At 38.9% G+C, this 21,264-nt stretch overlaps 1 pseudogene; it reads left to right on the top strand.

Moving 5' to 3' along the window:
- The first annotated feature begins 20,394 nt into the window (after positions 1-20,394).
- On the top strand, positions 20,395-20,964 carry LOC121441101 (annotated as a pseudogene).
- The last annotated feature ends 300 nt before the right edge of the window (positions 20,965-21,264 follow it).

Here is a 21,264-nt window from a genome sequence, read left to right as displayed (position 1 = left end):
GTCTACTGGGAACTCACCAAGACCAGCTGGCCTGGGTCTGGAAAAGCCTGGGATAAAACCGGACTCTCTGAACATAGCGGACAATGAGGACTACTGAGAACTCAAGAACAATGGCAATGGGTTTCTTTTTTTTTATTTTTATTTTTTATTAACTTTTTTTTATTGAGAAAATAGAAAAAAAAAACAAATTTCCTCCTCCTCCCAGCCTCCCACTTCCCTCCCCCTCCTCCCACCCTTCTCCCCCTCCCCCCACTCCTCTCCCCCTCCCTCTCCAGCCCAAAGAGCAGTCAGATTTCCCTGCCCTGTGGTAAGTCCTAGGTCCTCCCCCCTCCGTGCATTTCTAGGAAGGTGAACATCCAAACTGGCTAGGCTCCCACAAAGCCAGCACATTACGTAGGTTCAAAACCCCGTGCCAGTGTCCTTGGGTTCTCATCAGCCCTCATTGTTGGCCATGCTCAGAGAGTCCAGTTTTATCCCATGCTTTTTCAGTCACAGTCCAGCTGGCCTTGGTGAGCTCCCAATAGATCAGCTCCACTGTCTCAGTGGGTGGGTGCTCCCCTCGTGGTCTCGACTTCTTTGCTCATGTTCTCCCTCCTTCTGCTCCTCATCGGGACCTTAGGAGCTCAGTCCAGTGCTCCAGTGTGGGTCTCTGTCTCTGTCTCCATCCATCACCAGATGAAGGTTCTATGATGATATGCAAGATATTCGTCAGTATTGCTCTAGGATAGGGTCATTTCAGGTTCCCCATCCTCAGCTGCCCAAGGAACTAACTGGGGATCTCGGCTTGGGTATCTGGGAGCCACTCACTCACACATAATTGGTTTCTAGCCATAAACAAGGGTCATGGAGTCTACACTTGGTGATCCCAAAGAAGCTAAGTAAGAAGGTGAACCAAAGGAAAAGCATATAGTTGTCCTCTTGGCTATGGGAAGTAGACAAAATTGCCGGGGAGAAAATTGAGATCTTGGGGGTGGGGTGGGATGGGGATAAGGGGAGATGGGGAGAGAGGGGGGAGAGGGGGAGAATGGGGGGGGAGCTTGGGAAAGGCGGAGGATTGGGATGAAGGAAGGTTGGATGGGGGAGCACGTTAGCACGGTTCTTAGTTAAGGGAGCCACCTTAGGGTTGGCAAGAGGCAATGGGTTTCTGATCCTACTGCACACACTGACTTTGTGGGAGTCTAGGCAGTTTGGATGCTCAACTTACTAGACCTGGATGGAGGTGGGGGTTCCTTGGACTTCCCACAGGACAGGGAACCCTGATTGCTTTTTGGGCTGAGGGGGGGGGACTTAATTGGGGGAGGGGGAGGGAAATGGGAGGCGGTGGCGGGGAAGAGACAGAAATCTTTAATAAATTAATAAATTAAAATTTTTTAAAATAGTTTAAATATATAATTTCTTGGGGACTACGATCCATAATTCAGCTTTAAAATCACCTGAAAAATAAAGGATGAGCAGGAAGCAAAAAAAATATATATTTTTAGGCATTTTAGCAGAAGAAATGACAAACTGCATTCACACTCACACACACACACACACACACACACACAAACAAACAACTTGTGTGTACTCTTTATAGCAGCTTGGTTATAATAGCCAGAATCTGAAAGTACTTCAAATGCCTTTAAAATGGTGAATAAACCAACAAATTGTATTATAGCTGTGGAGTGGAATACTATTCAGCAGCAAATAGGAAGAGCCCTTATTTTAAATTTTCTGAATAAGAGCTGGAAATACCTGATCTAGACCCCCAACCACTGTTAATCTCACAGATGTGAGAACAAAGACCACTGAACCAAATCATGAGCAAATTAATTATAGCTAGCAATTAAAGCAAAATTTTTAGTTCATCTATACAGGTTGTTTCTCTCTAAAGTGGGTGTTAAGAGATCAGCATTGGACATGGGAAAGATACAGATTTTAATAGTTCAGGAGGAGGGGGTTTCCAAAGAAAGGATTTGGCAGGCAAATAAGCCAGCTAACAAAAGTAAAACATAAACGTAACAAATTGATAATAATCTCCTGAAGCAAAGACACAGCTACAAGGTAGTCACAGGAAAGTGGTCATAATAACCATTTGAAACAGAAGCATGGTTGCCATTTCTTGGAACCATTTGTACCTACTGTTACAGGTGAGGCATACCCCAATCTTTGAGAAATGGGTTTAATCATTAGCACAAATGAACCTAGTTTCTCTTTACTATAAAATGGCTTTCAAGTCTAAGAGGGAGACAGGCTTGGTCATCACCAACAGGTAGGGTCTGGTAGTACATATTTTTAATCTCAGTCCTGTCAGAAACAAGTAGATATCTCTGAGATTGAGGCCAGTCTGGTATACATTGAGAGATACAGTCCAGCCAGGGCAACAGAGAAACCCTGTCTCTAAATAAATAAATATTAAAAATAAAAATCCAATTCAGATAATCTTACCTCATTGACAAACAGAAACACAAAAACAATTTTTATGAAATTAATGAGAGCAATGTAATTATCATCAGTGTTAGTGGTGTTGAGTTATTTTGCTGAGGTCAATGTCACAAATTTTAAGTTAAATCATCGTTCACTTTTAAGCCATTTGTTGTCTTGTGATCTGTATTAAGATCGTTGATTATCATCACTAAATTAGATTTAGTTATGCTTTTGAATTTTGGGGATGTAGATGGACCACTAAACTACTATCAAAAGGTTTGATTCATAGCAGCATTATTTGTAATAGCCAGAACCTGGAAACAACCTAGATGCCCCTCAATGGATGAATGAATAAAGAAAGTGTGGAACATGTACGCATTAGAGTACTACTCAGCGGTAGAAAAAACAATGACATCTTGAATTTTGCATGCAAATGGATGGAAATAGAAAACACTATCCTGAGGGAGTTACCTCAGACCCAAAAAGATGAATATGGTATGTACTCACTCATAAGTGGATTCTAGCCATAAATCAAGGATATTGAGCTTATAATTCATGATCCTAGAGAAGCTAAATAAGAAGGTAAACCCAAAGAAAAACATACAGTTATCCTCCTCGATATTGGAAAGAGACAAAATTGCCAGGCAAAAATTGGAAACTTGCGGTGTGGGTGAGGTGTGGGAAAGGGGAGATGGGGAGAAATAAGTGAGAAGGGGAGGATGGAGAGAGCTTGGGGGATGGGACGGTTGGGATGGAGGAAGGATGAATATGGGAGCAGGGAAGTATATATCTTAATTAAGGGAGCCATTTTAGGGTTGGCAAGAGACTTCACTCTAGAGTGGCGGACAAGGAGTGCTGACTGAGAAACCAAGGCACTGGGTTTTGATCCTACTGCATGTACTGGCTTTGTGGGAGCCTAGTCTGTTAGGATGCTCACCTTCATAGACCTGGATGGAGGGGGGAGGACCTGCCCTTTTTGGGAGCGGGGTAGAAGAAAGGGGAGAAGGGAAGGGTTGAGGAGAACTTGAGGGAATGTGATAGTCGAAATGGAGAAAGGACAGACATGAGCTCAAGGAAAGAGATATCTTGATTGAGGGAGTCGTTATGGAGTTAGCATGAAACCTGGCTCTAGAAAAATTCCCAGGAATCCACAAGGATGACCCCAGCAAAGACCCTAAGCAATAGAGGAGAGGATGTCTGAACTGACCTTGCCTTGTAGTCAGACTGACGATTATCTTAAATATCACCATAGAACCTTCGTCTAATAACACTAGGAAACAGAGGCAGAGACCCACACCGGAGCACTGGACTGAGCTCCCAAGGTCCAGTTGAAGAGTGGGAGGAATGAGAGTATGAGCATAGAGGTCAAGACCATGAAGGGTTCATTCACTGAAACAGTTTGCCTGAGCTAATGGGAGCTCACCAACTCCAGCTGGACTGGGAAGGAACAGCATAGGATCAAACTAGTCCCTCTGGATGTGGTTGACAGTTGGGGCAGACTGAGGGGCCACTGACAGTGGCACTGGTATTTGTCTCTACTGCATGTACTGGCTTTTTTTGGATCCTATTCTCTTTATATGGATACCTTGCTCAGCCTAGATGTAGTGGGGAGGGCCTTGAACTTTCCACAAAGCAAAGTGCCTTACCCTCTGTTAGGATTAGAGGGGAGTAGGGTAGGAGGGTGTGTGTAGGGAATGGGAGGAGGGGAGACAGTGGGAATTTGGATTGGTATTTTTTTAAAAAAAATCTAATAGAAAAATAAAATGAAAGAAAAAATAAGTTCTTAAAATCCACCTTATTCATTTTTATATAAACTGTTAAAATAAAAATTCCCCTAAAAACAAAAAACAAAAAAAACCAACAACAACAAAAACAAAAACAACAGAGTGTCAAAAGAGACAGCTTAGTCAGTAAAGTCAGCTCACAAGGACTTGAGTCAATTCCTAGAATCCATGTGGAAAATCCAGGTACAGTAACACAAGTTTATAATCCCAATACTGGGAAGGTAGAGACCGGCAGATCCCTCGAAATCTCTGGAATTTGCTGACCCTCCAGTCTAGTCTTCTTGGAGATTTATAGGAAAGTGAAAGATTCAGTCTCAATGAGCAAAGTGGACAATACCTGAGAAATGTCATCCAAGGTTATATTTTGACCTCCATATGCATTTGAAAGCATACATGAGCATACATGTACATACACACAAATGCCAGAAAAACTAAACAAGCAAATAAACAGAAGGAAAAAAGAAAGGAATGAAAGAAAAGTGATTCCCATTTTACTCGTCTATGGAAATCACTTACCCAACCCTACTCTACTAAGAATAAGACATATAAAACAAATATAGATGCAGCAGAAGAAAGCTTTCTGGCTATCTTAGGAGGCAAAAATAATATAATATCAGGCAAATATTTGACAGACAAACCCAGAATTCATCCAAATAAAAACACAAATTAACCAAAAATCAACTTTAAATACCAGTTAATGGGAACACAAAATAACCTCATCCTTTCTCTAATCATTAAATTTTTCAAATATAAATAACACCACTCTTCTGTAACTGTGACTTTTATTTATCTTCACTCTCTCACCAAAAATTATGGTGAACACAAAAAGTCCTTTGGACATTCTGAGAACCTGACTAATATTTTACTTCTGCTTGTGGAGGGCCCCGATGCTTATTGTACATTCCCACTCCACTCATTCCACTTATTGTACATTCCCACTCCACTGCTTTAGTGCTCACTTTTGCATTTCACACAGTCTTGGAAACTGAGAATGTCTTGTGTGGGTCTTAGGCTAGGTTTAAGCTGCTCTGTGAGCAGTAACATCTGCATTCTTTCCAGGTGACTTACAATCTTCATACTACTGAAGGAAACCTGCTTAAATTTCTCTTAACTCATTTGTGTAGATGGAATGGAGGGCTGTGTTCCCGCCTGGCTCCCGCATGGCTAGCTTTATACCCGAAATAACAACACACAAATTGTATTCTTTTAAACACTGCTTGGCCCATTAGGCCCATTAGCTCTAGTCTCTTATTGGCTAATTCTCTCACATCTTGATTAACCCATTTTTAATAATCTCTGTAGTACCACGAGGTGGTGTCTTACTGGGAAGCATCTTAACTTGCGTCTATCTTGGAGAGGAGAACAATAGCTTGTGCTCACTTACCTTCTTCCCAGCATTCTGTTCTGTCTACTCCACCTACCTAATGGCTGGCCTATCAAAGGCCAAGGCAGTTTCTTTATTAACCAATAAAATTAACACACTGACAGAAGACCCACCTACATCACATTTGGAGCAATGGTCACAAATGGGGAGAGTTTAACCAGTCCCAAGTGGGAAAGGACCACAAGTTTCTGGCTGGGGTCTGAAAAACCTTAGCCCAGCTAGGATAATAGGTCAATCTAGTTGACAATACTGAAAACTCCATTAAATTGAATTTAATAAAAATATGTACATATAATCTAACTTATTTGCTTTGTTTTTTTTTAGTACACTTGAACTCATTTAACTGGGGATTATACAAGTCCAATCCAAATACACTTTGAATAAATATATAATTAAATTAGTACTAATTCAACAAGCAAGGCAAGGTTTAAATTTTGGATGTATTCTGTATATGAAAATAGATTTTATTTGACAGGGAGATGAAGAGCAAGAGGGAAGGAGGAAGGGTAAAAATGAAAAGGAAAAAGAAAATCAAACATATACAACCAAGTGATATGTTCTGAACAGAAGGTATTTTTGTAAGAGACTCTCACAGTAAACTTGCTTCTGCCTCAGAACTTTGAAAACTTTGGTTCCCTGTGGTTTGGAAATCAAATGTGAGTGTGTTGCTTTTTCTAACTTAAGCTAAAATAGATAATCAAAGCTTGACTCCATAGGGCTGTGATCTATAACTATGAAGAACTGGCGGGCGACAGCAGCAGGAAGGCATCAGATATTATACTGAAGTTTCTATCCAAACACATACCAAGGGATTCACATGTTTATTTACTGATGGTTTCAGAAAAAACCTGGTGACAAGTAGGGCTTTGGAAATTTTGGTTTCCCAGGAATTCTCACAATCCTAATTGAGACTCTCCTTGATTTCCAAAGTTTCAACAGTTCTCATGACCCCCCTCACTGCTATAACTCTTCTCTTCAATCAGTGCATGAGACTCAATGCTTCAGTCATGGGAAGAAGTGAACAACCATAGGTAACAGAGATTATTACTTCTTAGAGAAGTTGTGTTTCACCCATGATTCAAAGCTATACTATGACAGCTACAACTTAATCTGCTTATGGAACCCCAACTTACTGCTGATTACCTATCACAGCTACTGAAAATTTTATTCATTTCTCTCTATATTTATTTAACTGTTCATTCAGTGAATATATAAAAAGCACCAGCTGTACTTCAGCTTGATGCTACATTCTAACATTCAAAGATAAATTAGTACACAAAGTTTTCTTAGCTAGGCCTAAATTAGTAAAAGAAAAACTCAGAAATAGAACAATTCCAAAGAAATTTATGCTGTGAGACATGATAATTACAGTACCAGTTAAACTTCTGAAAACTAAGGACAAGTTGGAGGAGGAGACACTTAAAGAATATCAACTTGAATGATAAGAGATTTCTCATTTAAAATCATAAAGGCCAGAAAGAACTGTTAAGTAAAAAGAGTTGTTGATCATCAACATCTAGCAAAATAATCCTTTAAGAATGAAGAGAATATAAAAAGCAACTGAAATACAATGTTCTTTCCTTCTTAGTTGGATGAATATTTGATGACCGAATAAAATTATAGCATTAAATTAAACTCAAAGTAATGATATTTAAAGGTCATAAAGATTCAAAGGGCCTCAAGTGAGTTTTCTACACTTCACTCCAAGTAGTAAAGTGCTGATGACAGTAGACAGTCCCAAGTCATATAGCAACATATTAGTACTCAGAGAAACCACTGTCAAACATATACGGACATACACCGAAATGTATTATAAGTAAATGAGTATCAGTTTCCTTTGAGATTGAAACATTCCATTCTGCTGTGAGGCTCCATTAAGATGGGAAGTGAACAATTCAAAATAGCTTGAGAAATCCCCTGAAACTGGTCAGATTCACTAGACCTACCCCTGCAGGAGCATATAAACAGTAAAGACCGATGAGAGTCACTCTCATATGACCAAGCAGCAACAAAGAAGCAAAGATCTGCCCAACTTTCTAGAAGAAAGAAAAAGACCTGCTGAGAAGTCTGGAAGAGGCTCAGATCAACTGAGTCACCTAGAAAGGACACTTTACAACCTGTTGAGCTGCCTGCAGGTTATGATATATGCTCCAGGCTTCCAGTTTGTGGAAGCTGTAACCCGTGCTGGGATGAACTTTTGTGGTGCAGCTGTCTTTGAGTCTTTCCTGTTTGGGTAATTAACCCCTAACCCATATTCCAGTAAGTAACCTCCAACAAACCTCATTGGCTCACTGATTTGAACTTTGATGGTAGCATAAATTAGTCTATGGTGAGTTCCATATCTGGGGTGAATAGGTATGTGTGTTGCCTCTCCCAAAGAAAAGTCTGTCACAAAACAGTAAATCAAGATGAGATTCTAAAAAGTATTCCAAAAATATACACAAAGAAAAGTCTTCCCATAACAGTAAATAAAGATGAAATTCTAAAAAGTTTTCTAAAAATATACACATTCAAATAAAACAAAGAGGAGTGAGACCCACTGGAAAAAAAAGAAAATAAATAGTAAAAAGGTAGTGGCAACTAAGCATTAGCACATAAATAATTATTGTAAACAGAAGATTGTTATGAAATGCCTAAAAAATCACACTGAGTTCTTTTTTAAAAAGCCAAACCCCCAAAGTTATATACTATATTATTCGAGTCATATGACTTGTTGACATACTAGTTTAGAAATGAAAGAAAGGCAGATAAGACATTGTTGAAGGTTAGAGACATGAAGCCTGCAGGGGCAGAGGGAGCATGGTTATAAAAGGATAACATGAGAGTTTCCTGTAGTGTTGACTATGGCCATGAATAAAAGAAACCACAGAGGTGATATAATCACAGAGGATATAAAACACATATACACATTTTCAAACAAATAACACTGAAAAAACACCATTAAGCTATATTAAATCCAATATCATCACTATGATTTCACAAAATATCAACAATGGATAAATCTGAGTATAGAGCACACAGGCTCTCTATTTTTTTCTGATATCTGTACATGAACCTACAATATCTTAATAAAAATTTCTATTAAAAAGTAATATTCACAGTAAGATCCAGAGTTTCTTTTTTAAATGAATACAAAAGTACCAAAGATCAGTCATTGATTTGCTAACATTGATTGGAAAGTGATATAGAATTATGGATGATGCTGATTTCTTCTCTGTATAATTCTGAGGGTTTTTTAAAGTCATAATAAACATCCAGATATTATACTGTCAGAAAAACTAACTATTTGCTCTGTGCATTGATTTCACAATGTTTCTGAAGAATTTAGGAAGAGAAATATTGATGTTAGTAATGTTTACATGTCAGCAAAGATGAGGAAAATGATAAAAGTGGTAAAAATGGATGGTGGTTTTCTAGTGTCCATTCAATGGTTTCCTTTCCAGCTGCCCAATTGGTGCACATGTCTGGACTTGAATGTGGTGGCAGAGATTGATGCCACATATCTTCCTCAGTCATTCTCTAATATATTTAGAGAGGATCACTCACTCAAACTCAAAGCTTGCTTACATAGTTAACCTAGCTAGTTTGCTTCAGAGATGCCCTGTCTTCAACTCCAAAGCACTAGGTTGAAGGCGGACCTGACATTTGTATGGGTTCTGAGGAAATGAACCTTAGTTTCCATGTTTGCATGATGAGTGCTTTTCCATGTGAGCCTTCTCACTAGCCTCTGGTTTCTCAGATTCTAAATACACCCCTTGCTGTGAGAAATGTTCTTGTACACTGTAAAGATTTGTTGCTCATATTGGTTTAATAAAATGCTGATTTACCATTAGCCAGGCAAGCAGTAGAGGCAGGGCAACCAGACTAAGAGAATTCTGAAAAGAAGAAAGGCCAGATAAAGAGGAAGCAAGATGAAAATACCTTACTGATGAAAGGTACTAAGCTGAGTATGTAACATAGACAAGAATTATGGGTTAATTTATTTTATAAGAGCTAGTTAATAATAAGGCTGAGCTAATAGTCCAAACAGTTTATAATTAGTGAAAGTCTCTGTGTGTTTTATTGGAACTGAATGGCTGTGGAACTAGGCAAGACAGAAACTTCTGTCTACAACTCCTGGTACAGTTAAAAAAGGCACAGTTTAAAAGAAGAAAAGAAAAAATGGAGGGTGGAATCTCATCATGGATACTGTAGTATGACATAGTGAGTCACACAGTAAATCCCTTTGTCCTTCTATCTTTACTTGCAAGTGTTCTCTTCAAAGTCATTGGCCTGGGGATGGCACTGCAAGGGCAGAGGGTGGATATGCAAGGATGGGAAATGAATGGGATCAAGATGCATGCTGTGATAGATAAATAAATAAATAAATAAATAAATAAGTAAATAAATAAATGGCACAATGGGTTGGGCTAAGTAGTTTAGTTTTTAAGACAAGATTACTTCTGAACCTACATTTCCAATAGATACCTTAAAGAACATAAGAGATCTAAAGATGCAGAGCCTGTAAGTGTTGACTAAGGAGGGGGAAGATTGGGGGAAGTGTGATGGGTAGCACAGGTGAAAGGTGGTGGCATATTGATACCTACAAGACAGTGGTAGCTGAAGGTGAGCAGGTACGAAAAGCCTATGGTCAGATTAAAGAAGAGGAATTTGATACCATTAAATTGAGAGATTTAATGCAGAGTTGATAGCACAATGAGAGGATCATGGAGCCAAACAGCACAAAGAGGGACTCCTGAGATCAGTAACAGTAAGAAGCTCCTGCTGCCCTTGAACTAGAGGCAAAGTTCCAGCCATATTACTGAAGACAAGATTGCCCAAAGCAAGCTGGAAATACAGCAGTATGTCTGGCAAGAAAGGAAGTTATTAGAGATGTAACCACAGCTGAAAAACGTGCCCACATCAGAGAGAATGTGTGAAGATACCCTACAGTCTTTCTTTTGCCAGCCCTTTAATCTACCAATGCCAAGGCCAGTTCCAGGCCAAATGACTTGGGAGGCTGGGGAATATAGCCCATAGGAGCCAGCCTTTAAGATGCATACAGAGGAGAGCTGAAGAAAGGTATGAGACAGACCTGGGGGCAAACAGGCAGAACTAACAGTCAATTACTCCAGCTACTAAATATCCATTCTACCTCATACTCATATTTAGCAAACTTTTGCTTCTTCGAAATATAAGTACAACTTATCATCCTCCTACAAAACAGAGAGAGGAATGACTAGTTTCTCAATTTTCCATCTTAAGTCCAGGTACTACAAGCATTATGGAATCCCACGTATAAATACCAGATGCAAATTTCTGTAGTTTAATGATCTATGCATTAAATTACAAAGTCATCATCACCAACATTCCTCATCTAAAATTATAAGAAAAGGGTTGGAGAGATGGCTCAGTGGTTAAGAGCACTTGCTAATCTTGCTGAGGACCTGAGTTCAGATCCCTGTATTCAGTTTGGCAATTCACAACTGCCTGTAACTCCAGCTCTAAGGGAATCTGATGCCTTTATCCTCCCTGAACATGTGAATAAGAGCACATGCACACACACACACACACACACACACACACACGATTAGAAATAATCTAAAACATAAGTAATATAAAATAATAGGAAGGAGGCTGTTCACTGATCCATGTAGAATAAATTATGCCAGACACTTCAATTCTTGTCTTATAATGAGCAGGACTACATCTGATCCTAATCACTTTCTTCTTACACAACACATTTTGTGGGCTTCTCTCTCTCTCTCTCTCTCTCTCTCTCTCTCTCTCTCTCTCTCTCTCTGCTATGACATTGAGTTGCAATTCTTTTGGCAGTGGTGGCAGTGATGGGGGTGGGGACAGGAGGGTTGTGATCCATGCTTTAATTCCTGAAAACTCTGCATCCTTGAGGTTCCTGTACTTACTGAATCACTATAGACTGGTTTCTACCCTCTAAAATGGAAGAACCAAAAAAAAAATCCCTATTATGTATCAGCAACCCAATTTCCCATCCTTAATCATGATCAACCATCTCAACTGATAGAGTCATTCTCTCTGCTTGTTGGTTCAGTGTTATAAGGAGTCAAGTGACCACCTCAACTGCAGTTAATAATGAGACCAAATGGTTGTGGAAAGTCTCTAAATGACATACAAATCCTAGATAAAAGAGAAACACACCATGCATGAGTAATCAGCTCAATGCACATGAGATATACTGAGAAGCAGTATCCCAACTCCACAATACAAGATAACTCATTTGGTGCCCTAAGTCAAGCTTAATTAAGCCATTCTGCCATTTTATTAGGGCAGCAGCTTCCAAGTGATGGAGTACATGCTAAGCAGCAAATTTTATTGTCATGATTTATTGTTGTACTTTTCTTGTAATGAAATACATCCACTGGCTAGAGCATTGTTATATGTGATACCATAAAAGTGAATTAATATTCCATAAGCCCTTAGATCAGTGGTTCTCAACCTTTCTAATACTGTGACCTTTTAATACAGTTCCTCATATTGTGGTGACTCCCCCAACTATAAAATTATTTTCATTGTTTCTTTACTACTGTAAGTTTACTACTGTTATGAATCATAATGTAAATATCTGATATATAGGATATCTGATATGTGACCTTTGTGAAAGGGTCTTCTACCCCCCCCAAAGGGGTCTTGAACCACAGGTTGGGTTGGTGATAAGAAGACTAATCTAGATTTATAATCATAAGGAGAAACTGAAAATGTTCATTATATGAAAAGGTTGAATGTGCTGAACTTGCTAATAAGTGACTGGGTGGTTCCCCCAGAGAATGGTTGCAAATAAAGAGATCATCATGAGCCTCTAATTTCCTGGGCTAGACATTTAGAAGCAACAGTAGCAGCTCATCCTTGGTAAGGAAAATTCCACATTATTGGATCTTGCAGGACCTCTCATTGGCTTTAATTAGTTGGGGCTATATGATTGTAGAGTTTAGAAGGTGGTTGCTATAAGGGATCAGTTCCACTGTAGAGCAGGGGAATGTTATGGAGCTGTTCTGAGGAAACTGGTCTGGTTTCCTGGATAGAAAATAAGGGCAAGTAATTTTTTTCCCAGAGTTCTTGTTTGAATAACTGAGTTGATGGTATTTAGTGAAATGAAGAAGATATAAAAGTTTAAAGAGTATGTGGGATGTCACAAAAAAAGCTGCCTGGACCAGTCTTAAATTCAAGAGAGAAACTTGTAATAATTATAGAACTGAAAATAAAGCCATTAAAACATAAGAGTGCAAGCTAGGGAGCTAGCTCAGTCAGTAACATACCTTCTGTGTAAACATGAATACCTGAGTTCAGATTCCTGCACCTACATAATAGTCAGGGACAGATTTGTGAGTTTGTAACCTCAGAGCTGGGGAGCAGAAACAGGTGGATTCCTGTAGGTCACTGGCTAGTCTAGCCAAGGTGGAATGTTCCAGGTACACTGAAAGACACTATCCCAATAAATAAATAAATGAATAAATAAATGAATGAATGAATAAATAAATAAATAAAATGGAGCGCTTAAAAGATGAACAAGTAGTTTTAAAACAATTTCTGTTCTTGCAGAAGACTTGGGATTGGTTCTTAGCATTCACATGGCAGCCTACAACCACTTGTAACTCCAATTTCAGGGGAGTCGATGCCTTCTTCTGGCCTCTTTGAACACAGTAATGTACATGGTACACATACATACAATAAGCTAAAAATAAAGAAATCTTTAAAAAGTAGGGGAAAATAGTTAACATGGACCTCTGACTTCCATGTACATGTACATATTATACACTTGTACACACAAGTATTTACATCTAAACAAACAGGTACATATAGAACATACATAGAATAAAGCAAAACAAATTCATGTGCATGGACAAAATTCATTTAGGCTTAGTGTAGAATAAACAGAGAAAATGAACAGAAATAAACCTTAGCTATCACCAACATTCAAAGATGAAGACTCAAAAGATATCAAGTGGTGTCTAAGAAATCAGAGAAGAAAAGACTAGCAAGAGAAACTGTGAATGTTCAAAGGGTTGTATTCACCAGAGAGGACAGAAACATAAACTGTAGGCCACGCATAGTGGTACATGCCTGTAATCCCAGTACTAGGGAGGCTAGCTAGGACTACATTAGTTGAGAGGGGAAGGGGATAATATTTTGAAAAAATAGAAACTGACTGAAAGTAGAAATGAATAACCCTTTAATCAAATCCTGCTCATCACCAGATACATGAATGTATCTATCTGTTTTAGATCAATCATCTTCCAGCCATCCTGCCACCAGAGATTAGCAGAGCCCATCCAGACCAGAACTCTGCTACAAATCTACAGAATCAATGGTGAAATAATCAGTTGTTTCAAGGCACTAGATTTCAAGGCATTTTTGGCCCAGCAAAAACTAACAGATGCACGCTTTGTCACTGTGCTGATAACTTACTGCAGTACAGTAAATCTACTATGTATCTTAGGGTTTTTTTTTTTAATCAAGAGGTGAGGAAATATAGTTTTCTGTCCTAATTTTTGTTTTATTATTTTCACTTGGTTATCTAAGCTTCAAAAGACAATTTTGAAATATTTTTTGGACAGACATGTAGAGTTTACTGCAGGCCATCTGCTTTGTAAAGAACTGTTGGAAGAGTCCTTATTTTTGTCCTTCTGTTACACCCACATCTCAAGGCACTCATCAAAGCTCTTTCTATGTTGGTAAAGGTAGCACTAAACAGTAAAGCAGAGGGAAGGCAGTCCACTGCAAGTTAGGTCACCTCTCCACTTTCTCTCTCAGTTAAAATCTTCTCTGAAACTTTCTAAATAAATACAGCAGAAGCATTTCTACACGTGATGCTCTGAAGAAATAGAGGCAGGGATATAGTACAGATCTGGAAAATGACAGATGAACAGGCTGCAAGCTCAAACCTTATCAAAGGCTCTAGGATTTATTACCCATAGATATTCTATGCTTTCATTTGAAAGAAACTGACTCTTGACAAAATAAAAGTTGCAGAAAATGTCCACATTGGCTGGAAAAATAGTGATTCACTTGGACCTACCTCCTGTTTTGTTTTTGTTTTGTTTTTTTTTTTTTTTGTGTGTGTGTGTGTGTGTAGACAGCTTCACATGTATTTCAGGCTGGTCCTGAACTTACTATAGAGTTGAGGATGACCTTGAAATTTAGACCCCTTTGTTCCACTTCCTGAGTATTGAGATTATAGTTATGCACCACCATGCCCAGTTTTACAAAGTACTTGGGATCGAACCCAGGGCTTCCTACACGATTAGCAATCACTCTATCATCTGAGCTGTATCCCCAGCCCCACATAGACACTCAATATCCAGTGACGTAATCTTGTGAACAAGTTAAATATTTGCTTCAATTAGATTGTAACAAGCACTGACCTAGGCTTTGTCACCTAGCAAAACATTGAACTGGATAACATTTCAATTCTACCATTACAGTCTGTGCTCTGTCAAAAAAAAATGGTTTTTTTCTTTCAGTTTATTTATATGCTGGATTACATTGATAGATTTTCGTATGTTGAACCAGCCCTGCATCTCAGGAATGAAGCCTACTTGATCATAATGGATAATTTTTCGGATGTGTTCTTGGATTCGATTTGCCAGTATTTTGTTGAGGATTTTTGCGTTGATATTCATGAGTGAGATTGGCCTGTAGTTCTCTTTCCTGGTTGAGTCTTTGAGTGGTTTTGGTATCAGGACTCTCTGAACATGGCGAACAATGAGGGCTGATGAGACGCCAAGGACAATGGCACGGGGTTTTGATCCTGCTTAATCTGCTGGCTTTGTGGGAGCCTAGCCAGTTTGGATGTTCACCTTCCTAGATATGGACGGAGGGGGGAGGACCTAGGACTTAACACAGGGTAGGGAACCCGGACTGATCTGTGGACTGGAGAGGGAGGGGGAGAGGAGTGGGGGGAGGGGGAGAAGGGTGGGAGGAGGGGGAGAAGGGTGGGAGGAGGGGGAGAAGGGTGGGAGGAGGGGGAGAAGGGTAGGAGGAGGGGAAGGGAAATGGGAGGCTGGGAGGAGGTGGAAACTTGTTTTTTGTTTATGTTTTTTTTCTTCTTTTCGCAATAAAAAAAAATGGTAGGAAGACAGTACTACTTCCTTTCATAGAATTTGTCCCTGTAACTGTATATGATTTTGATGATCTATATTTTCTATTTTATCACTAAATGCACTTTGCAGTTGGGGCTGTAGCTCAGTGTAGAACACTCGCCTAACATGAAACTGTTCCTGGGTTCAATCCCTATCAAGCAAAAATTTTAAAAGGTATATTTCTTCAAAGGTAAGTAAAGACTTTTGCAACTACAAAGTTTGTAACGAGGTGTTTTACCTTCTTTCTTGCTTTATGGTTCTGTTTTTCATACCCTTTCCATAAATGTCCCCTGACAAAAAAAGTAAGAAATGAAAATGATAAGTGAGTGGGGTTACAGATTTGTGGACGTAATCATTTCACAGAGTACATAAGTGCACACTTTGATATATGTATCAAAGCACTAGGTACAAAAAAAGTGGTATAGCACTAGGATCAAGAGACCCTGGGTTTGAACCCATCACTGCCAAAAAATAAAGGCAAAATATTAGGTTATACACCATTAATATATAAAAATTATTTGTAAATTGTAACTTTTTAAAGATATTCTTGTTATACATCTCTGGCTGTCCTGGAATTAACTATGCAACACCTACTGGCTTCAAACTTATGACAATCCTACTTCTTCAGACTCCTAAATGTTGGGATCACAGGGCAAGTGTGACCACACCTACATTGTCACTTGCACCTTATAAAGCTGGAGAGAAAATTTTTAAAAAATGCTATGTCAGTGAAGTAAAGCAAGGAATCACATTAATATAAATAGAATCTATTTTACCACAATTACAAATTATTCCTTCTGGGTATGGGGTACATATCAGTGATCATAACAGTAAGGAGACTAAAACAGGAAGGAGACTCTCAAGTTCAATATCAAGTTCCTGAACAGCCTAGGAAACAACAATGAGAGCCTATCTCAAAAAATAAAAAGAAAAAGAAACTATTCTGGCCATACTCAAACTCTAAGCAGATGTTCAAAACATAAAAAGAAAATACAAAAATCAATAAGAATTCATCTTTAGGGAACTGCCTTTATTCAGGTTAAGTTTCTCAAACACCTAATTATGGGCCTCCTAAGTTTCAAAGATGAACAGGTCCCTATCTCCCTGCCACAGGTACTTGTCCTACCTTCAGCCTGATTTTCATACTTCTGCTATTAGCTTTCCTTATGTACCTATGCCAAAAAAAAGTTTCCTACTGACATATTCATTTATAATTAACAATCATAACTGACATACACAGAAAAATAACTGAGACTAATATAGTCCTACCATGAGCCAAAAAGTATTTCATATAAGTTCAGGGATTTTAGAATGTATACAAAAATGTACATGTGCGTGTGTTTGTGTGGGTGTGTGTTCCTGTGGGTGCACTTGTGTGTGAAGGCTAAAGGTTAACCTCAGATGTCATTTCTCGGGAACTATTCACCTTGTTTTTGATCTTTCCCTTGCTTGGGTTCCCTGATTAGGCTAGGCTAGCTGGCCAGGAAAGCCCAGAGATTTGCCTGTCTCCTCAACACTGGGATGCATGCATGTACATATACCTTATAATTTTATCAGACAGAGTATCTCACTAAATCTGGAGTTCACCACTTTGGCTACTCTGGCTGGCCATCAAACTGCAGGGATCCTTGCTTCTACCTCCTCAGCACTAGGCCTGTCTGGTCTTTCATGTGGGTTTTGCGGAATCAGTCTTAATTCTCATGTATGAGTGGCAAGCTTTTACTGACTGAACCATCTTGCTAGCCTAGTATGCCAGTATCTTAGTAAAGTGGACAGTTGTTGCCTAATTTAGAATAATGTTCTTAGTCCTGGGCATCATACAGAGGTTTGTGCGTATCTCTAGTCAAGAATAAGCTTAGGTGAAATGTTCTTCACAGTGTCTACCTTTGCCTCTAGTACACTAATATGTGTACAAGAGAAGGCATAAAGGCTCATTGGACACACGCCCTGGTAAATGGAGTGAATTATGGAAATAGGACCTCTTCAGAAAACCCATGGCAGGTGATCTTCGTATATTTGGAAGAAGGTGGCTCCAAGGAAATTCTGGTAAACATTTAAGTCAAATTCCCCTGTTTTTAATCTGTGAATATAAGAAATATGGCCTTTCATCCCAATATAGAATTAAATTTATGAATTGAAAGCCTAGGAATTTGGATAGGCTAATAGAGCACCAGCAGCAGTTTTAAGAAAATTTAACAGTCTGCAATTTATATTTATTTGTATGTAGCTTTTATTGGCTTGCTTATGTGTAAAATATTCACACTAGGTTATTAAATTTCAATTAGGCTACTTAAATAGTATAGTTTGATATTAATATTTATTAAATTTAATATGGTCAAGTTTTCTTTCAACTCTTTCTTAAAAGAAACACTCTACAGTGTTGTGTCTTAGTGAGTGAATTGGTGTGATTTATGTAAATCTATATGCCAGTTATCTGTTAATTTAAATAATGTTGGCACCTTGAAAACTGGTTGAAGATCAGATTGATTAATTATTAACTTGTAAGTTGTGGACATAGCTCAGTCAGTAAAATTATTGCTGTGTAAGCAAAAATCCTGAAGTAGTTTCCCAGAACACATGTAAAAAGGCTGTCATGGGGCTGAGGTGGAAGCTCAGTTGGCAAAGAACATGCCACATAAGCCCATGAACCTGAGCTTGATCTCGAGAACTCATTTAAAAAAGCTAGGTGTAGTGGGGTGGTCTTGTAACTCTAGTGCTGGAAGGTGGAGACAGTTGGACCACTAGGACTCACAGGCCAGCCATCAAGTCATACTTGGCAAGCTCCAGGCTAGTGAGAGACCCTATCTCAAAAAAAAAAGAAAGAAAAGCAAAGCAAAGCAACCAAATGGACGATGCCTGAGGAATGGCAGGCAGGGTTGAACTCTGGCCTCTATGTATACACATGTTTAGAATTTTCATCACAAAGAAAGGAATATAACTAAAGAATAGACTGGCAATCTATTTGTTGCAATTTCTTAAATTACTCCTTATTCACTAAAATATTCATCCCTGTAGGCAGATTTTTCTATCCTTCCTGCCAGCTCCCAAACAACCACACCGAGACTTACTAGTTAAGAAAGTTCAGCAAATAGCTTAGACTTATTTTTAACTAGCTCTAATAACTGAACCCATTCCTATTCATCTATGTCCTGTCTTGAGGCACGTTTACCTCATCTGCATGTTTCCCATCCTGCATGCTCTGTCTCATAGCACCTCCTCATGACTGTCCTTCTTAGCATTCTCTCTGCCCTGAAAATCCTGCCTAGCTATTGGACATTCAGTTTTTTATTAAATTATCCAAGTGACAAATCTTCATAGTGTACAAAAAGATTATTCCACAACACATCCCACTATTCTTTTCAATGTGTTAATCAGTTTAAAACATAACAAAACATTAATTTTTAGTTAGAATTCTCATAATTTTTGTTTCGATACTTAACTGATATTCAAAAAATACCTAGAAAATGCAGTAAATACTTGATACTAATTGCTACAACTGAAGATTGTGAAATAGGGCTTTATAAACTAGTATAAAAAAAGAGGAATAATACACTGAAACTTGACCTAAAATCCAGGCTATTCAATATTAACACTGAGAAAAGATTGCAAATGACTTTATCATTTTCTCTGTTATGAAAAGGCATTACTTCTTTATTAGGGATACCTATGAATTATTTTTGTATTTCTAAGATGAATTACAAGTTGAAATGAGTCTTTTAATTAAAAATCTCATGGTTCTAATATGTCATTATCCCATTAGATTCCAAATGTTTGAGAATACTGTACAGATGGTGATGACATACTGCAGCTTGTTAGATTGCTCCAAGTGTGTAAATGATAAAAGGAACAAGAACAGATCCTGAGAAACACCCACACTTAAGAAGGCAGTCAGAGGAACTGGAAGAAGGAGAGGCCAGAGACAGAAGGACATACAGGAAAAAAATCTTCTCAGAGAACTAGGGGAGGCAAGATTTTGAACACAGAGAGGGATCAATATCAATTTTTTCACAAGTTACACAAGAGAAAAAAGTTAAGGACTTTCCCAAAAGAACATCACTGATCTCCACTGAGAATTGTTCCAGGAGAGTTGTGTGCCTGAAACCCTTTTGCTTTAAGAAGGTGTAGAAGAGAATAAATAAGACATTCTGAATGCAGAATATTCTATATACACTGGACTAAGAAAGATAGAATGTTACATACCACTGTGTGTGTGTGTGTGTGTGTGTGTGTGTGTGTGTGTGTGTGTGTGTTTACATGTACGTAGAGGTCAGAGGTGTTGACTGTCACCTTTCACCTTGTTTGAGATTGGGCCTCTTTTTTATTGTTTATTGCTGTGTACACCAGGTTGTCTGGCCCTCAGGTTACCAGGGATTCTCCTGTCTGTATTTCTCATCTCACCATGGAAGTTCTGGGATGACAGACACAGGCTACTGTGCTCATGTTTACAAGAGGCATGACAAGGACTTTTCGTTTGTTGTGGACCATTGGTGGTGATGTCACAACTGACTTCTAGCCCTCCTCAGTGCACTGGAAATTATGTGGTTTCCAATGCCAGTACTTCACAACCTGATGGTTCAGGGCAACATTGAAGGTCAGCAAGCAACTTCTGCCTAGGCAGGCAGCCAGAGCAATTTTAGCTGGGACTTAAACACACCATTTCATGGCCATTTTGCTGATCATGAGCATCTGAGAGACAACCCTGAGTGAAGCTGTTGCTGTCATTACCATGCTGTCCATTCCACTCCGTGTGGCTGTAGTGTGCTCAAGCAACCAGAACTGGAGCGTGGAGGTGCACAGGGTCCTGAACAAATGAGGGTTCAAAGTGAAGTCCTTTGGAACCGATGGCTTTGTGAAGCATGCTGGGCCCACGCCTGACAAGCTGAATATTTATGATTTTGAAACCTTGTATGACAAAATATACCATGACCTGCTGAAGAAAGATAGAGCCTTTTACACTCAGAATGGAATTGTACACATGCAGGATAGGAACCGAGGAATTATGTCTGGCCCTGAACAGGTCCAGAACAGCAAAGACCTCTTCGATGTGACCTTTACATGTGAGGAACATGTCTATGACTAGGTGATAGAATGCCTGAATGCCAGAGAAGAGGGGCTGTGTGATCAGTGTGAGTATCCCTGACAACTACAAAAACACCACCCTTCGGCCTTCCTCATCTGCGAGCTCTGCCACAGTATCCACCAAATGGGAGATGTGGATGATGAGATTGCAGAACTGTTGCAAATGTTTAAGGCAAAGACTGGCAAGACCTTCCTACACACAGTCTGTTTCTACTGAGGAGGACTGTTGGCTGCCCTCTGATGCCTCCTAAAGTGATCCTTCATTAGTGCTGCTTCCTGATACTGTTTCTGCATTTAAGAACAGTTATGTTGCCATATAAACAGTGCTAATGAAATAAGTTGTACAACTACCAGGTTTAAAAAGCAGTAGGATGTTTGAAGAGTTGGATATTAATAAGGTTTTCTCTTTTAAGAAATATTTTATTGTTAATTTTCAAACAGTGTATGTTTTCCTATACATATAATTCCCTTCTGCTCTGACTGGACTTACAAATACCTAAACAAACAAATAGACTAT

Source organism: Microtus oregoni, unplaced genomic scaffold (assembly GCF_018167655.1).
Source record: "Microtus oregoni isolate MIOR12 unplaced genomic scaffold, Mior012 000073F_ref0000255, whole genome shotgun sequence".
Lineage (NCBI taxonomy): Eukaryota > Metazoa > Chordata > Mammalia > Rodentia > Cricetidae > Microtus > Microtus oregoni.
The sequence above is the reverse complement of the archived record's forward strand: the minus strand, read 5'-3'. Positions and strand labels throughout refer to the sequence as shown.